An 18554-nucleotide genomic window follows, 5' to 3' on the forward strand; every position below is an offset into this window, starting at 1 on the left:
TATGGGCCAAACTGTATTCCTCTAAGATTCATATGTTCAAGTCCTAACCTGCAGTTCCTCATAATATAACCTTATTCGGAGATAGGTCTTTACCATGTTAAAATGAGGCCATTGCAGTTGGCCCCAATCTAATATGACTTGTGTCCTTATAAAAAGGTGAAATTTGGAGACAGGATTAAATACACAGGGAGAACATTATGTGGACATATAAACAGCAATCTATAAGCCAAGGAGAGAGGCATGGAACAGATCCTTCCCTCACATCCCTCAGAAGGAACCAACCCTGCTGACACCTTGTGTTCAGACTTCTAATCTCCAGAACTGTTGATACAATAAATTGTTGTTTAAGCCACCCAGTTTACGGTACTTTGTCACAGAAACCCTAGGAAACTAATACAGTCAATTTAACAATTAATAATTATATGGAAGCCTAAGTTTTCAGCCTACCTAGAAGTATGTACACAACATGTGTATATGCACACACACACATAAATACACCTTGAGGTAACTTAAGGCAGAACTAATTAGCATGTTTCTAAAAATTAACACTACCATTTTATTTTTCAGCAAAACTTAACAATGAATCTAATTCTATAAAGGGATAAAAAACAACTATATTAAAGCAGGTCGAGAAATGGTTTGTATTATCAATGCCAAATCACTCTGGACAGTTACTGAAGTTGTATGTGAATGACAAAAAACAGAACATTATGAAGAACAAATGAAAATGGACAAATGCTACAACAGACCCAACGTGCTGGCTGTTTTGGGAATGGCATTCTCATGGCTATGTTCTTCTCCGGCCCATGTGTAATCCATGCATGGGGGCATGAAATTTTTTAACAGTAAAATTCCAGTCAGCCAGCAAGTGCACAATTTGAACCCCAGCTGCTCCTTAAGGATAAGGAGAGGAGGAAGGGATACATTTGACAGCAAAACATTGACATTACTATAGATTAAATGACTTCTGAGTTATTCAGGGGAGATTCTTTGAGATAGCACTCAAGTTAGAAATTCTTTTTTTTCTTTTTCTATCAAAATTCAGGTACATTTCTAAGCAATAATGCAAATATCAGGTATAATTATAAATCAGAAATGCAAGTAGACATATCTATAAAATTTCATATGCCTACATATACCCATACATATTATATGCCATTTCATTAGTATAATATCATTCTGTTAAATGTTGAAATTTTGTAGGGGTGTGTGTGTGTGTGTGTGTGTGTATGTAAGAGGGTCTTATATTGTCCACTGTAGAAATGAAAATACTTCAGGGAGGTCACACTTTATGTTCTTAATCAGCAACCACCGAAATTGTTAGTAAACCTTTAAGCTGAATAGACTTGGGAAGGAGAAGTTTGGAGTGGGTTGAAGGCAATTTAGGACGTAGGACAAAGTTTGATGACAAACTATCTAAGAACATTCCTGAAAGGGACAATACAGGTCAAAGGATACTGAGCAAGTTGGTGAATTCCAGATAATCTATCACTCAATAGTCAGAACACACATTGACTTTTCTTGCTTCTCTCTAGGTACACTCCTGCAGAAAGCACCAGAAAGAACATTGTTGGAGTTAATTTGTCTGGCTTCTTGGTGCTGGGTAGGGAGGACAGCAAATAATTGAAGTAGTTTAAAGTTTAGAGTTTTCTGGACTTAACCTTAAGCTTCTCGTTGCAATGTTGCCTTCTGATAAATTTTCTTGCAAATATGCTCTAGCCAAGACCAGAATCTTTATTTGACAATTGTGGATGTGTCTGTTTGTATATGGAATTTTCTGTACCTTACCTGGTTGCAGTAACAAGTTAATCTTTTCATCTTCTAGTAATATTAATAATTGCCATATATTGAGTACCAGGTAATACTATAAGCACTTCATATTTAATCTTCAAAACAGCTCTACAAGGTAGATGTTATTGTTTTCATTCTACAAAGACACTGTGGGTATAAGGGTAAAGTTATATGTAGCTTGGATTCAAACCCAACCACTTTGGATTCAAAGCTGTGCTATTTCATTTCCAGTATATTATAAGTGATTGGATTTGAATTTGAGACCTATTTTTTAAAATGCTCCGTGTTTATTTTTTAACAATTTATATATAATCCCTTGCAGTATTCTGTGTTTCAGCAGACTTCACTGACAAATGGTTTTCCTTTAGGTTCTTAAATGGAGTACATATTGTCAGCATAAATTTGGGGACATTATCCATTTTAAAAACTCAGGAGTCTTGTTTCCCGGATCATTCCCGGCACTAGGCCCTGGTTGCTCAGCACCCCTCACCCACACCCAGCGGATCACTGCTCATCCTTAATCTCTCCTAGGCTCAGAGAGACTCTGCAGTGCGTGCCCTGAGTCGGTGCAGACCTGACCCTAGTCTCCTCGCAGCTCTGTAGTGGCAGCCGCCACAGCCTCTCCAGAGGCCGCGGATGGTGTCAGCGCAGAGCTGGGCGGACTCCGCAGGTCACTGGGCCACTGCTGCTGCTGGTGCCCACCTGATGGCACTGAGATCAGCTTCAAACTGCCCGACTATGCCTAGCAGTGCTTCTACTAGGACATTACGCCTGTCACCAAGTACACGCTCGAGTTCCAGGCGACTACTGGCAGTCACTATGATGTAGATTGTCGATCTGACCATCCTGATGGCAATGTGTTATACAAAAAGATGAAGAAACAGCCTCCAAAACTGGGACATACAAATTTTGTGTCAGCAATGAATATTCTGCTTTCACACATAAAATCCATAAAATCGTATATTTTAATTTTGAAGTTGGAGAAGACCCACCTTTGTTTCCTAGTGAGAACTGAGTCAGGGCTCTTACCCAGATGGAATCTGCCTGTGTTTCAATTCACGTAACTTTGAAGTCTGTCATCAACTTTCAGACTCATTTCCGTTTGAGAGAAGCTCAAGGCCTAAGCCAGCCAAGGATCTAAATATAAGAGTGGCCTTGGTCAGTAGAAGCCCGCATTCTTCTGGTGGTTAGCATAGGGCTGGTATTTCTTCTGAAAAGTTTTTCTCAGTTAAAAGAACCACCATAACTCGTGTTGGATCATAACTAAGTTTTGAGAATTGATGCACCCTAATCACTGTACTATTGCTGTCCTCTAATTTTAGGTACAGAAGAACTTAATACTGGCAACATTTTTAAAACCTTATTCATACACTTGTTGGGGGGTGATGTGCAGTGCATAGCCTCAAACTTTGGAAAGGACACTTTTTTTATTTGTACAGGTAGAAAAACTTTGGAACTTATTATGAGCTATTCAAAATTCAACACCAATGATGTTGGTGTTGTTTATATCTACTCTTCTGTACACTAAACTTTGGTATTTTGATTCCTTTTAGCCATTTAAAAGTACTTTTCTTTTAGGTTGTGGATATTTTTAAAACCTTACATTTAATGTCCACATGTGTTGTGAAGGAAGATAATTGCCTTTTAAATGTTTATAGCAAATAAAATTTTGTTTTTAAGAAAACCAAAAGTGATTAATTGTAGCCCAAGCCCTATTCTGCACTGTTTAATTTTATGGGAAAAAATAGAACATAGAAATGTCATTTAATATTGATATAATTTTAAACTGATACATCATGGTTTAATTTATTTCTCACTAGCTTAGAAAATGTCACATTTTTGTTTTGGGGGTTTTATTCTATGATTTATAACCAGATATGTTTTTTATTCATGAAGACATTCTTATCAAACAAAAAATAGTATGTTTCAATAACATATTAGAGTTTACACAAGCCTTAAGATCAGACTGTTATAACAGGTAGAATATTTACAGGAAAAAAGTTAAGACAATTCTATTAGGGGGCAAATGAATGAGAAAAATTTTAGTGAGTTACCTGCACACATTACATTTTCAGTGTTTTTTACAAAGAAAGCAGGTGATCTGTTTTATTTTAGCATTTTAATTGGCTGGTTCTTGCTCTTATACGAATTTCATTTCTTTGTCATTCCCAGTTAAAATGGACAGTTGTAATGTAATATTAGTATCATAAAAATGCCATACATTTTATCCTGATTGGTGTGATGCACTGAGAAGTTTGTTTCTTTCTTTTTTTTCTTTTTCTTTTTGTCTTGCACATGTAATTTGTACAATCTCCGGTTAGTGATCCTAAGGTGATTTAAAAATTTAGAATACTGTGTGTACTTCTTATTTGATAATCTTCATTGACAGTACTTCATTTAATGAGTGTTAAATAGTGCATATTCTGTACACTATAGGGTTTGGACTGTTTTTGCATTTTATAGCTTGTATAGATTGAGCTGATTGAAATAAGACTTTGTTCCAAGTATTCTGGAATAGAATATGAGATGATGAAAAATTGTATAAGTCTTTAAAGCTTTTCTGCTATTAAAAAATAATTTGCAACTGCTTTTTGCCATGCCTCTCTCCCTCACCCTAAAGTGCTGAGTGCTAAATAAGACTGTCATGCTGTAGAGACTTTGATATGTGGTACCATAGAAAACTGGTTGGATAGACCGTACCACTACTTATTAGAAGTTAACTCTTAATTCTAAGCTGTCTTTAAAAGCATATACACTTCAGCATGTATAAGCAAAACAAATTCAAGTTGCTCTGCTTCCTAATTTCAAATGTTACAATGTATCAAGGGATGAACATGTTTTCAACCCTTTAATTCTAAAATTTTTGAAGACCAAATAGCTATTCCTTAAACAATACTTACCAATGGATTATAAGTGAATTTTAAATTTGTGCAGATTTATCTATTAGTGTTCTTATATTGGCTTGTTTTGTGTCAAGTGCCCGGTGTGATGGATACTGCAGAAGTTAGAATTTGAAGTTAAAGGATTGAAGGGCAAGTAGCAATATAGGCACTGTGATCTTGAGCCTCCTATCAGTTTCCTGTCGAAGCAATAACAAATTACCATAAACTTAGTGGGTTAAAACAACACTAGTTTATTCTCCTACAGTTCTAAAGGGAAGAAGTAAAAAAAATGAGTGTTAATGAGGGTAAAGTAAGGGGTCATCTGGGTCAGCTGTCTGGCAGCTTCAGGGTGAGTCTGTTCCTTGCCTCTTCTACTGGCTGCATTATCCCAATCTCTGCCTCTGTGGTCACATTGCTTTCTCCTCTCTTGTACTCAAATCTCCTTCTGCATCTTTCTCATAGACTCTTGTGATTACCTTGGGCCCACCCAGATAGTCCAGGATAATCCCCTCATCACATGATCCTTAATCACATCTAAATGTCTTTTTTGCTATATAAAGTAACATTCACAGGTTCCAGAGATTAGGAAGTGGATAACTTTGGGGGACCATTATTCAGCCTACCACAAGCCCTTCAGTCTTGCTGAAGATATGTGTGAGTGTGTGTTTACGGCAATAAAGATGAACAAATGTTGACCTGCTGTTTTCCATCACTCTTATACTGTAAAGACTATTAAAACACACAGTTTATTGTCACTGTTATCATTACTAATACTCTACTGAAGAATCCCACTACATATGCCAGCTAAAGCAAGTTGTCCTCAAACAGGATTGTATATAATTATAATTCTTATATTATATTCTGCAACTTTATAAATGCCCTTCTATATTTAGATTTGAAAATTTTAAACACTAATGTTAACAGGATTGATAAGCATGGGCATATGTTAAATGTCCTTTGCTGGTTGCCTGTCTGCTCTGTTGTGTTCAGATACTTATACTATAATTAAGCAGAGTTGGGTATCAACACTGTGCTGAGTTTGGCATAGATAATGCAGTTATTTAATCTGTGTTTATCAAAACATCATGATATTAGGCTATTACCACAAATAACTTTCTTTTTCAAATTTATTAGTAATTTATTATGTTATAGAGTAAATGTTCCAAGTAAAAAAAAAGAATTTTAAGATTGGATAGCAAAAACTTAGGTATTTTAAAACTCCACATAATGTCCACTGTGTATAAAGTGATATTAAAAAAGTAAGGGTTGTATAAGGTTGAGAAATTAAGGAAAAGCAAACTGACATAACTACTGATACACTTACTGATGAGCCTTAGAGAGCCTTTCCAATAAGTGGTGCTGGTAAAACTGGGCGGCTACATGTAAAAGAATGAAATTAGAACACTCCCTAACACCATACACAAAAATAAACTCAAAATGGATTAAAGACCTAAATGTAAGGCCAGACACCATCAAACTCTTAGAGGAAAACATAGGCAGAACACTCTATGACATAAATCACAGCAAGATCCTTTTTGACCCACCTCCTAGAGAAATGGAAATAAAAGCAAAAATAAACAAATGGGACTTAATGAAACTTAAAAGCTTTTGCACAGCAAAGGAAACCATAAACAAGACCAAAAGACAACCCTCAGAATGGGAGAAAATATTTGCAAATGAAGCAACTGACAGAGGATTAATCTCCAAAATTTACAAGCAGCTCACCCAGCTCAACATTAAAAAAGCAAACAACCCAATCCAAAAATGGTCAGAAGACCTAAATAGACATTTCTTCAAAGATATACAGATTGCCAACAGACATATGAAAGAATGCTCAACATCATTAATCATTAAAGAAATGCAAATCAAAACTACTATGAGATATCATCTCACACCAGTCAGAATGGCCATCATCAAAAAATCTACAAACAATAAATCCTGGAGAGGGTGTACAGAAAAGGGAACCCTCTTGCACTTTTGGTGGGAATGTAAATTGATACAGCCACTATGGAGAACAGTATGGAGGTTCCTTAAAAAACTACAAATAGAACTACCATATGACCCAGCAATCCCACTACTGGGCATATACCATGAGAAAACCATAATTCAAAAAGAATCATGTACCAAATGTTCATTGCAGCTCTATTTACAGTAGCCAGGACATGGAAGCAACCTAAATGTCCATCAACAGATGAATGGATAAAGAAGATGTGGCACATATATACATTGGAATATTACTCAGCCGTATAAAGGAACAAAACTGAGTTATTTGTAGTGAGGTGGATGGACCTAGAGACTGTCATACAGAGCGAAGTAAGTCAGAAAGAGAAAAACAAATACCGTATGCTAACACATATATATGGAATCTAAAAAGAAAAAAAAAAGGTCATGAAGAACCTAGGCGCAATATGGGAATAAAGATGCAGACCTACTAGAGAATGGACTTGAGGACACAGGGAGGGGGAAGGGTAAACTGGGACAAAGTGAGAGAGTGGCATGGACATATATACACTACCAAAAGTAAAATAGTTAGCTAGTGAGAAGCAGCCGCATAACACAGGGAGATCAGCTCGCTGCTTTGTGACCACCTAAAGGGCTGGGATAGGGAGGGTGGGAGGGAGGGAGACACAAGAGGGAAGAGATATGGGGACATATGTATATGTATAACTGATTCACTTTGTTATAAAGCAGAAACTAACACACCATTGTAAAGCAATTATATTCCAATAAAAATGTTTTAAAAGAAAAAAGAAAAGAAGTAGGACAGCAGGGATCCTTGTTCCCTCTTCTTGCAAATGTCTAGGGGAAGAGTTTTCATTACTGGCTTCCAGATGCTTTTCTGTCTTTCCACCCAGCCTGGCCACTACTGTTCTACCTCTTCCAGAAAGCCACATCTCCATCACCAAAACTGTTGGACCTGTGACTTGATTACTCCCTTCTTCAAGGAAAGTTAGCCTGTTTGTATTGGTTCCCTTCGTCCCTGAGTCTCTTGGGGGTGACACAGAGGGCCCACGTGGAGTCTGCACATACGCTGGGTTGTCTTACAAGAGAGGAATGCTGAGGTTGTGGAATTTATTTCAGTTTCTTTGAAGTACGAACCAAACCTATTTGTTGTCTCAATGGGAGAGATGATCTCGTCTTTCCAAGTTCCTCACTGCATTTTTCAATTCTGAGAAAAAAAGGGGTCAGAGCCTTGTATTCACATGTACAATGTGATGAGCAATAGCAAGAGAGATGCATGGAGGAGGGTTTTCAGAAAGCTACTCCTGGGTCACATGTCAACTTGGCTTTTAGAGAATTTTCACATGAAAATGACACCTTGTCAGCCATTGAAGAACAACACCTGGGATGAAATCTGCTTCATGGATCTCAGTGACCACTTGATGACACTATCACTAGGAATCCAAGCAGCAGAATGAGACCAACTTGCATATAAACCTCTAACACCACCCACAAATAACTTTTGATGAAATTATTGAGATATATTAAAGTTTTTGAAATCACCACTGTTACCTGTTGTAAAAAATAATACAGGCTTAGTCTAGTCTGTATGTAACTGGTTAAAGTTTGATAGTTGTCTATATTTAGCTGGGTATGCATATATGAAGTAGAAAATGCATATCTATTCAGACATTAAAAAAAAACCCCTCAGGAGTATTGAGTTTTTTCTTTTATCAACTTTGCAAAGACCCTTCTAGGAGTTGCCAAACAGAGGTCCCATTACAGTTCCAGAAGAAAGTTTTGTTATTCATGTCAGCTCACTGGAAAAGGCTATCAGCTTTCCACTAGAACCCACCAAGCTGGGTAATTTTGGGAGAATGATGGGCTAAGCCTAGTTCTCAATAAACTACTAAGTCTTCCTCAGTAATCACTCCAGATAACTTCTGGAACAATGTGGTTACCTCGATTTTTAGGAGCAATCAGTCTCCAGAAGAAGTTATCTGTGCACAAATTCTTTTTATCCAACATCTAGATGTTACTCAGGGGAACAAATCGCTCAGCTTGTTGCAGGAGAAGGAAGTCAGTGGGAGGCTACATCAGAAAGTTAGTGGAAAGCTTCCTTTAGGGATATTAGTTTAACTTTACGGAAGAATCAATGTAACCTGGACTCAACGATCTCTCCTCCCCGCAAGACAAACTTCAAAGGACTCAGTTTTCCTCATAAGCGGGTCTTTCTAGCTCGCTTGCTTTCCTAATTATCAGAACTAAGAGGGTTTCTGGGAGAGAAGTGGTTCCCTTGTCATCTCTCTTTATAACACACTTGGAGCTTGTAACTGACACCTCCCAAAGGCAGGGGGCCTGTTTGCTGAAAGCCTTACTCTCCCTGGCACACTCTTCATGCCATGAATAAATAGGAGACCAGTGCTTCGAGGCTCTAGTGGACCTGGCAGAACAAACTGACCAGCATTCCCAGCCTGGGTCCCAGCTATATACACATACTACCCAACCTGACACTTTCTGTACAAACCGAACTTCCCAATTCAACTGTTTTTCTGCCTAATACCCACTCATGTGATGATCTGATTTCACCCATTTAAACTGCTTTTATCAAGGATCAATGCAAAAAAATAGTTACTTGAAAAATTTTGCAACTCAATTGAAAATCTCCATTACATGAGCCATTTATTGTAACACTCTGTGATCCTAATATAAGGATCCATTATTTGCCTTAGGAGGACCCAGGAGATATTTTCTCACTGTTAATGAGTGGTATGATTCTTTGTATTGAATATAATAACTATAATAGCCTTTAATATTTCCCTTTGTGTCTTGGTTGCTAGAAATCTCAGAAGTGAAACCGATGCAAAATTGCCAAAAATTCCCATTCTTCTTTATGTTTTCAGTCCCTGAAATTTAGTTTTATATGTTCATTATAATATGTGTCATTATTGTAAATCATTTCAAACCTTCTATGAAATATGAAAGTACATAAGTGTATAAATTATAAATATATATATATATATATATATATATATATACCTTTTGGGAAGAGATATTAAAGGCTATCTTGTTTTGATTATAATATAATAATGGCTCCTAAGCATAAGCTGACACTTTTGTTTCCAACACATGTACTTTTTTTACTATTGAGGCTTAATTCACTTACCATAAAATCTACACTTTAAAGCATACAATTCACAAAATTGTACAACAATTACTACTATATAATTCCAGACATTTTCATCACCCCCAAAAGAAACTCTGTATGCATTAGCAGTAGCTCCCCATTCTTTATTCCTCTATCCCCTGGCAAGTAATAATCTACTTTCTGTCTCAATGAATTTGCCTATTCTGGAGATTGCATACAAATGGAATAATAAAATATAGTCTTTTGTGCCTAGGTTCTTTTGCTTAGCATAATGTTTTCAAGGTTCATCTATGTTGTAGCATGCATCTGTACTTCATTCCTTTTTATGGCTAAGTAATATTCATTTGTATGGATATACCACAGTTTATTTATCTATTCATCTGTTGGTAGATATTTGGGTTATTTCACTTGCTGACTATTGTGAATAATAATGCTATGTACATTCATGTATAAGTTTTGGTGTGGACGTAAGTGTTCAATTCTCTTGTGTATATCCCTACAGATGAAATTGCTGGGCCATATTGTAACTCTATTTGACTTTTGAAGGAAACACTAAAGTGGTTTTCACAGTGGCTGCATCACTGTACATTCCCACCAACAATATATGAGAGCTCCTATTCTTCTGAATCCTTGACAAAACGTATTTTCTCTTTTATTTTTTTCTGTTTCCATTTCAGCCATCCTAGTAGGTTTGAAGTATTTTATCGTGGTATTGATTTGTGTTTTCCTAATGACTTATGATATTGAGTATCTTTTCATGTGCTTCTTGGACATTTGTAGATCTTATTTGGAAAAATGTTTGTTCAGACCCTTCATGTTTAAATTATGTTGTCTTTTTACTGCTGAGTTGTAAGAGTTTGTTATATAGTCTGTATACCAGACACTTATCAGATATATGATTTACAAATATTTTCTCCCATACTGTAGGCTGTCTTTTCACTTTCATCAAAATGTCATTTTAAGCAAAAAAAATTTGAATTTTATGTAGTCATTTATTTATATCTTTCTTCATTGCTTTAACTTTTGTTGTCATATCTAAAATATCATTGTATAATCCACTGTCGCAAATAATTATGCCAACTTTTTTCTAAGAGTTTTACAGTTTTCCTAAGTATTTTATTCTTTTGTTCCTATTACAAATGTAATAGTTTCCTTAATTTAATTTTCATATTGTTTATTGCAAATGTTATAGAAATACAATTGCTTCTTTTATATTGATCTTGTATCCTGAAACCTCGCTGAAATACTTTCATTATAATAGGTTTGTGTGTGTGTGATCTACATAAAGATCATGTCATATGAAAATAAAGATACTTCTACTTCTTAGTTTACAATTTGGATGCAAATTTTAAAATTTATTTTAATCAATTTATTTTTTGCTTGCCTAACTGCAATGGCTAGAATCTCCAGTACAATGTTTAATAAAATTGGCAAGAGGGGACATATGTGCTTTTTCCTCATCTTAGGGGGAAATTTTCACTCTTGCACATTAAGTATTATGTTAGCTGTAGGTTTTTCATAGATGCCTTTTACCTTTATCAATAGTTCCCTTCTATTACTGGTTCAATGAGTGTTTATCATAATAGGTGTTGGGTTTTTGACAAGTGTATTTTATGTATCTATTGAGATGATCATTGTGGCCTTTTTGTCCTTTATTCTATGATTATTGTATATTTCATTGATTGATTTTCATATATTTACTCAAACTTGCATACCTGTGATAAATCCCATTTGGTTATGGTATATGTTCTTTTTTTATATGTTGCTGGATTTGACTTGTTAACATTTTGTTGAGGAATTTTTTCATCTATATTCATAAGAGATATGATCTGTATTTTTTTCCTTATGATGTCTTTGTCTGGTTTTGGTATCAGGGTAATATTATTATCATAAAATGCATTGGAAGCTAGTCTCTATTCTAGTTTTTGGAAGATTTTGTGAATGATTGCTGTTAATTCTTTAACTGCTTGGTAGAATTCACTAGTGAGCCATCTTCTTCTGCAGTTTTTTAATGGAAAGATTTTTTATTACTTATTCAATCTCTATTTGGTATAGATATATTCATATTTTGATTTCCTCTTGAGTCAGTTTCAGTAGTTTGTGACCTCCTAGAAATTTTCCCATTTCATCTTGTTTATTTAACTTGTTGGCTTTCAAATTCTCATAGTATTTTCTTTCTATTTTTGTAAGGTTAGTAGTAATGTCATCTCTTTCATTCCTAATGTTAGAAATTTGAGTCTTCTGTAATTTTTCTCTGTCACATGAGCTAAACTTCTGTTAATTTTATTGATTGATCAAAGAACCAGTTTTTTATTTCATTGATTTTATCTATTTTCTATTCTCTATTGTACTTGCTTCCACTCTACTCTTATTATTTCCTTCTTTCTGCAAAATTTAAGTACAGTTTGCTCATCTTTTTCCAATTCCTTGAGATGTGAAGTTAGGTTTTTAATTTTGGATACTTCTTTTTTAATGTAAGCATTCAAAGCTAGAGGAGAGATGAACCGAGGCAAGGTGGTGGTGGAAGCACAAGCTGCACAGCCACTACCACATCTTCCCAGCAGTGGTAGCAACAGTGGCTGTGGTGCACAAGGAGCCTAGAGTGGATGCTCAGTTGGATTGGTCTTGGTGCAGCCTTATTCGAAGAACATCCCCAGGATCTCTCATTGCCATAGTACTATAGATTTCCTTCTGTCTGACTGATGTTGTGATCCTTGTACCACCATACTTCTATCATCTTTTCTATTCTGGTCTGAGCCAGAATCAGCTCACCACTGTTGCATCTGGCACTTCTGAACTTCCCAGGTTTCTTTTCAAGAATAAGCCGAGTCATTTTTACTGGAAATCAGCTTGCAGAAACCATTTTTTTCTTGGGCTGATAGCCTTCCTGTTAGCAGCCTTTTGCAGGGAGTGGTGGTGTACTTGTATAAAGTCTATCTGTCAGGAGAGACTGGAACACTCTAAAAGGAGACTATCTTGAGCAAGTGGAGTTTGCTATAACTACTGAAACAGCAGTTCTTGAAGTTGAAGAAAAGTATACGGGAGATTGTGAGACAAGATGGCAGAGTGAAAAGTCTTTGAGCTCCCCTCCTCTCACAAGCACACCAAACTGCTGAACAACCATCAAAAACAAATACTTGAATCTACCAAAAAAAAAAAAAGGATATTCTACATGCAAAGACATAAAGAAGAAACCATGAGACTGTAAGAGGGACACACTTGTGACATAATCAAATCCCATACTAACTGGGTGGGTGACCCACAAACTAGAAATAATAATATTGCAGAGATTCTGCCAGAGGAGTGAGAGCTCTGAGCCACACACCAGGCTCCCCAGCCTAGAGGTCTGGCATCAGGAGGTGGAATCCTCAGAACATTTGGCATTGAAGGCCAGTGGGGCTTTTTGCAGGAGCTCCACAAGACTCAGGGAAGCAGACTCCAATCATGGAGAGTGTACACAAGTTCTCATGCACACAGGGACCAAGAGCAAATTCAGTGACTCCATAAGACCCAGGGCCAGACTTACCTGCTGGTCTTGGAGGGAATCCTGAAGAGGCAGGGGGGGCTGTGGCTCTGGCTGGGGTCAAAAATCTGGTGGCAGACATAACAGAGACCTATGTGAACTCTGGCTAGAGGCAGACATTTTGGGTCCTTGGCCTTGAGACCTGGCCCCACCCAACATCCTGTAAACTCCAGTCCTGGGACACCTGAGGCTAAACAACCAACAGGGCAGGAACATAGACCCACCCATCAGCAGACAGACTGCCTAAAGACGTCTTGAGCCCACAGACACCTCTAGACACACCCCTTGACATGGCACTGCCCAACAGAAGGCCAGAACCCAGGTCCACACACCAGTGCATAGGCACTGGGCCCTCCCATCAGGAAGCCTGCACAAGCATCTAGACCAGCCTCACCTACCAGGGGAAGACACCAGAAGCAAGAAAACTATAATCTTGCAGCCAGCAGAACTGAATTCACAAATATAGGACAGAAACTACACTGGGATCAGGTGGTCCCTGGCACTTGGGTGACAGAGGGGAGTATAGTGCTAGGACACATAGAACATCCCCTACAGGGGGCCACTTCTGCCACGTTGAGAAGTGTAAATAAGTTACTACATACATAAAAATACAAATAGAAATTTAAACAAAATGAGATAACAAAGGAATATGTTCCAGACAAAGAAATAAAATAAAACCCCAGAAAAACAACTAAATGAAGTGGAGATAGGCAATCTACCCAATAGAATTCAAAGTAATGATCATAAAAATGATCAAAGAACTCAGGGAAACAATGGATGCATAGAGTAAGAAGTTACAAGAAGTTTTTAGCAAAGCGTTAGAAAATATAAAGAACAACCAAACAGAGTTGAAGAATAAAATAACTGAAATGAAAAATACACTTGAAGGAATCAAGAGCAGAATAAATGAGGCAGAAGAACAGGTAAGTGAGCTGGAAGACACTGGTGGAAATCACTGCCATGGAACAGAATAAAGAAAAAAATGAAAAGAAATGAAGACAGCCTAAGAGACCTCTGGAACAACATTAAATGCACCAACATTCACTTTATAGGGGTCCCAGAAGAAGAGGGAGAGGAAGGGCCTGAGAAACAATTTGAAAATATAATAGATGAAAATTTCCCTAACATAGGAAAGGAAACAGTCACCCAAGTTCCGGAAGAGCTGAGTGTCCCATACAGGATTAACCCAAGGAGGAACACACTGAGACACATAGTAATCAAACTGACAAAATCTAAAGGCAAAAAAATAATAATAAAAGCAAACAAGGGAAAAGCAACAAATAACATACAAGGGAAACAACATAAGACTAACAGCTGGTTTTTCAGCAGTAACACTGCAGGTCAAATGGGAGTGACACTATATATTTAAAGTGATGAAAGGGAAAAACTTACAACAAAGAATACTCAACAAGGCTATCATTCAGATTTGAGGGAGAAATCCAAAGCTTTACAGGCACACGAAAACTAAGTAATTCAGCAAAACCAAACCAGATTGATAAAAAATTCTAAAGGAACTTCTCTAAGTGGAAAAGAAGAGGCCACAAATAGTTACAAGAAAATTATGAAAAGGAAAATCTCACCAGTAAAGGAAAACATACAGTAAAGGTAGAAAATCATCCACACGCAAATATATCAAAATGAATAATAGTGAGAGGAGGAGAGAACAAATGCAGAATACTTGAAATTCAATTGAAATTAAGAGATAAGCAGCTTAAAACAATCATGTTTACATATAGACTGCTATATCAAATCCTCATGGTAACAGCAAATGAAAAATCTATAATAGATGTACACACAGAAAGAAAAAGGAACCCTAAAAAAAAGTTAGAAAAAACAAAACCAAAAGCTGGTTCTTTCAAAAGGTAAACAAAATGAGAACCTCTGGTGAGGCTTACCAAGAAGAAAAGAGAGAGGATGCAAATAAACAAAATAATAAATGAAAAAGGAGAAATCTCAACTGATACCACAGAAATACAAAAAAACATAAGAGAATACTATGAACAATTATATGCCAACAAATTTGACAACCTAGAAGAAAAGGACAACTTTCTAATAACATAGAGACCACAAAAATTGAATCAAGAAGAAATAGATAGGGGCTTCCCTGGTGGCACAGTGGTTGAGAATCTGCCTGCCAATGCAGGGGACATGGGTTCGAGCCCTGGTCCAGGGAGATCCCACATGCCACTGAGCAACTAAGCCTGTGTGCCACAACTACTGAGCCTGAGCTCTAGAGCCCACAAGCTACAACTACTGAACCCCACGTGCTTGGAGCCCATGCTCCATGACAAGAGAAGCCACCACAATGAGAAGCCTGCGCACTGAAATGAAGAGTAGCCCCACTCGCCGCAACTAGAGAAAGCCCGTACACAGCAACAAAGACCCAATGCAGCCAAAAATAAATAAAATAAATAAATGTATTAAAAAAAAACAAAAGAAATAGATAATTTGAACAGACTGATTGCTAGAAGTGGAATAGAATCTGTAATTTAAAAAAAAAACTTCCTACAAGCAAAAGTCCAAGACCAGATGGCTTCACAGGTGAATTCTACCAAACATACAAAGAAGAGCTTATACTGATTCTTCTCAAGATCTTCCAAAAGTTGAAGAGGCGGGAACACTCCCAAAGACATTTTATGAAGCCACCATCACCCTAATACCAAAACCAGCCAAACACACCACCAAACAAGAAAATTACATGCCCAATATATTTGATGAATTTAAATGCAAAAAATTCTCAACAAAATATTAGCAAACAGAATCCAACAACATATAAAACAGATCATACACCACGACCAAGTGGGATTCATCCCAGGTTCACAAGGATGGTTCAACATTTGCAAATCAATCAATGTAATACACCACATTAACAAAAGAAAACTCAAAAACCACATGATCATCTCAATAGATGGAGAAAAAGCTCTTCACAAAATTCAACATCCATTCATGATAAAGAAAACTCTTACCAAAGTGGGATTAGAGGGAACATATCTCAACATAATAAAAGCCATTTATGACAAACCCACAGTCAATATAATATTCAATGGTGAAAAGCTGAAAGCCTCCTCAGTAAGATCTGGAACAAGACAAGGATGTCCACTCTCACCATTTCTCTTCAACATAGTATTTTTTTTAACATCTTTATTGGAGTATAATTGCTTTACAATGGTGTGTTAGTTTCTGCTTTATAACGAAGTGAATCAGTTATACATATACATATGTTCCCCTATCTCTTCCATCTTGCATCTCCCTCCCACCCTCCCTATCCCATCCCTCTAGGTGGTCACAAAGCACAGAGCTGATCTCCCTGTGCTATGCGGTTGCTTCCCACTAGCTATCTATTTTACGTTTGGTAGTGTATATATGTCCATGCCACTCTCTTACTTTGTCCCTTGAAAGTCTTAGACACAGCAATCAGAAAAGAAACTCCACACAGAAACTATTAGATCTAATAAACTAATTCAGTGAAGTAATAGGATACAAGATTAACATTCAGAAATTGGTTGCATTTCTATACACTAACAATGAAATATCAGAATGAGAATGTAAAAAAACAATATCTTTTAAAATTGCACCAATTTTTAGTTTTTTAAGGAAACTCCATACTGTTATCCATAGTAGCTGTATCAATTTACATTTCCACAAACAGTGCAAAAGTGTTCCCTTTACTCGACACCCCCTCCAGCATTTATTGTTTGTAGATTTTTTGAGAATGGCCATTCTGACCGATGTGAGGTGATACCTCATTGTAGTTTTGATTTGTATTTGTCTAATAATTAGTGATATTGAGCATCTTTTCATGTGCCTCTTGGCCATCTCTATGTCTTCTTTAGTGAAATGTCTATTTAGGTCTTCTGACCATTTTAATTGGGTTATTTGTTTTTCTGATACCATATGATGCAGTAATCACACTACTGGGCATATACCATGAGAAAACCATAATTCAGAAGAAAACATATACCCCAATATTCATTGCAGCACTATTTATAATAGCCAGGACATGGAAACAACAAAAATGTCCAATGATAGATGAATAAAGAAGATGTACTACATATATACAATGGAATATTACTTAGCCATAAAAAGGAACAAAATTGAGTCATTTGCAGAGATGTGGATGGAACTAGAGTCTGTCATACAGAGCGAAGTAAGCCAGAAAGAGAAAAACAAATATTGTATATTAACACATATATGTGGAATCTAGAAAAATGGTATAGATGAACCAGTTTGCAAGGCAGAAATAAAGACATGGATGTAGAGAACATACATGTGGACATGGGGGGGGGGTGGAAGGGTGGAACAAATTAAGAGATTAGGTTTGACATTAATAAACTACTATGTATAAAATAGATAGCTAGTGGGAAACTGCTGTATAGCACAGATAGTTCAGCTTGGTACTCAGTGACGACCTAGATGGGTAGAATTGGGGGGATAGGAGGGAGATTAAAGAGGGAGAGGATATAGGTATACATATAGCTGATTCCCTTCATCGTACAGCAGAAACTAACATAAAATTGTAAAGCAATTTTATTCTAATAAAAATAAATAAAATAAAATAGCACCAAATAAAATAAAATAAAATACCTAGGAATAAAACTGACGAAGGAGGTGAAAAATTTATATGCTAAGAACTATAAAACAGGTCTGGGCAAGATGGCGGAAGAGTAAGACGCGGAGATCAACTTCCTTCCCACAGATACAGTAGAAATACATCTACACGTGGAACTGCTCCTACAGAACACCCACTGAATGCTGGCAGAAGACGTCAGACCTCTCAAAAACAAGAAACTCCCCACGTACTTGAGTAGGGCAAAAGAAAAAAGAAATAACAGAGACAAAAGAATAGGGACGGGACCTGCACCAGTGGGAGGGAGCTGTAAAGGAGGAAAGGTTTCCACATGCTAGGAAGCCCCTTCGTGGGCAGAGACTGCGGGTGGCAGAGGGGGGAAGCTTCGGAGCCACGGAGGAGAGCGCAGCCACAGGGGTGCGGAGGGCAAAGTGGAGAGATTCCCGCACAGAGGATCAGTGCCGAGTAGCACTCACCAGCCCGAGAGGCTTTTCTGCTCACCTGCCGGGGTGGGCGGGGGCTGGGAGCTGAGGCTCGGGCTTTGGTCGGATCACAGGGAGAGGATTGGGGTTGGCGGCGTGAGCACAGCCTGAAGGGGTTAGCGCACCACAGCTAGCCAGGAGGGAGCCTGGAAAAATGTCTGCAGCTGCCGAAGAGGCAAGAGACTTTTTCTTGCCTCTTTGTTTCATGGCGCGCAAGGAG

The 18554-nt window shown here is 37.3% G+C and overlaps 1 long non-coding RNA gene and 1 pseudogene across 2 annotated transcripts in view; one reads left to right on the plus strand and one right to left on the minus strand.

The window, feature by feature from the left end:
- LOC309620811 overlaps window positions 1-18554 on the minus strand; it is a 114281-nt gene that overhangs the window by 18135 nt on the left and 77592 nt on the right. The gene's annotated exons all lie outside the window — the stretch shown is intronic.
- LOC309620949 (transmembrane emp24 domain-containing protein 7 pseudogene) lies at window positions 635-17449 on the plus strand (annotated as a pseudogene). Its single transcript has 2 exons — window positions 635-682; window positions 2376-17449. The product of its transcript is annotated as a transmembrane emp24 domain-containing protein 7 pseudogene (transcript).

The sequence above is a fragment of the Balaenoptera borealis genome, assembly GCF_965194805.1.
Source record: "Balaenoptera borealis genome assembly, chromosome: X".
Lineage (NCBI taxonomy): Eukaryota > Metazoa > Chordata > Mammalia > Artiodactyla > Balaenopteridae > Balaenoptera > Balaenoptera borealis.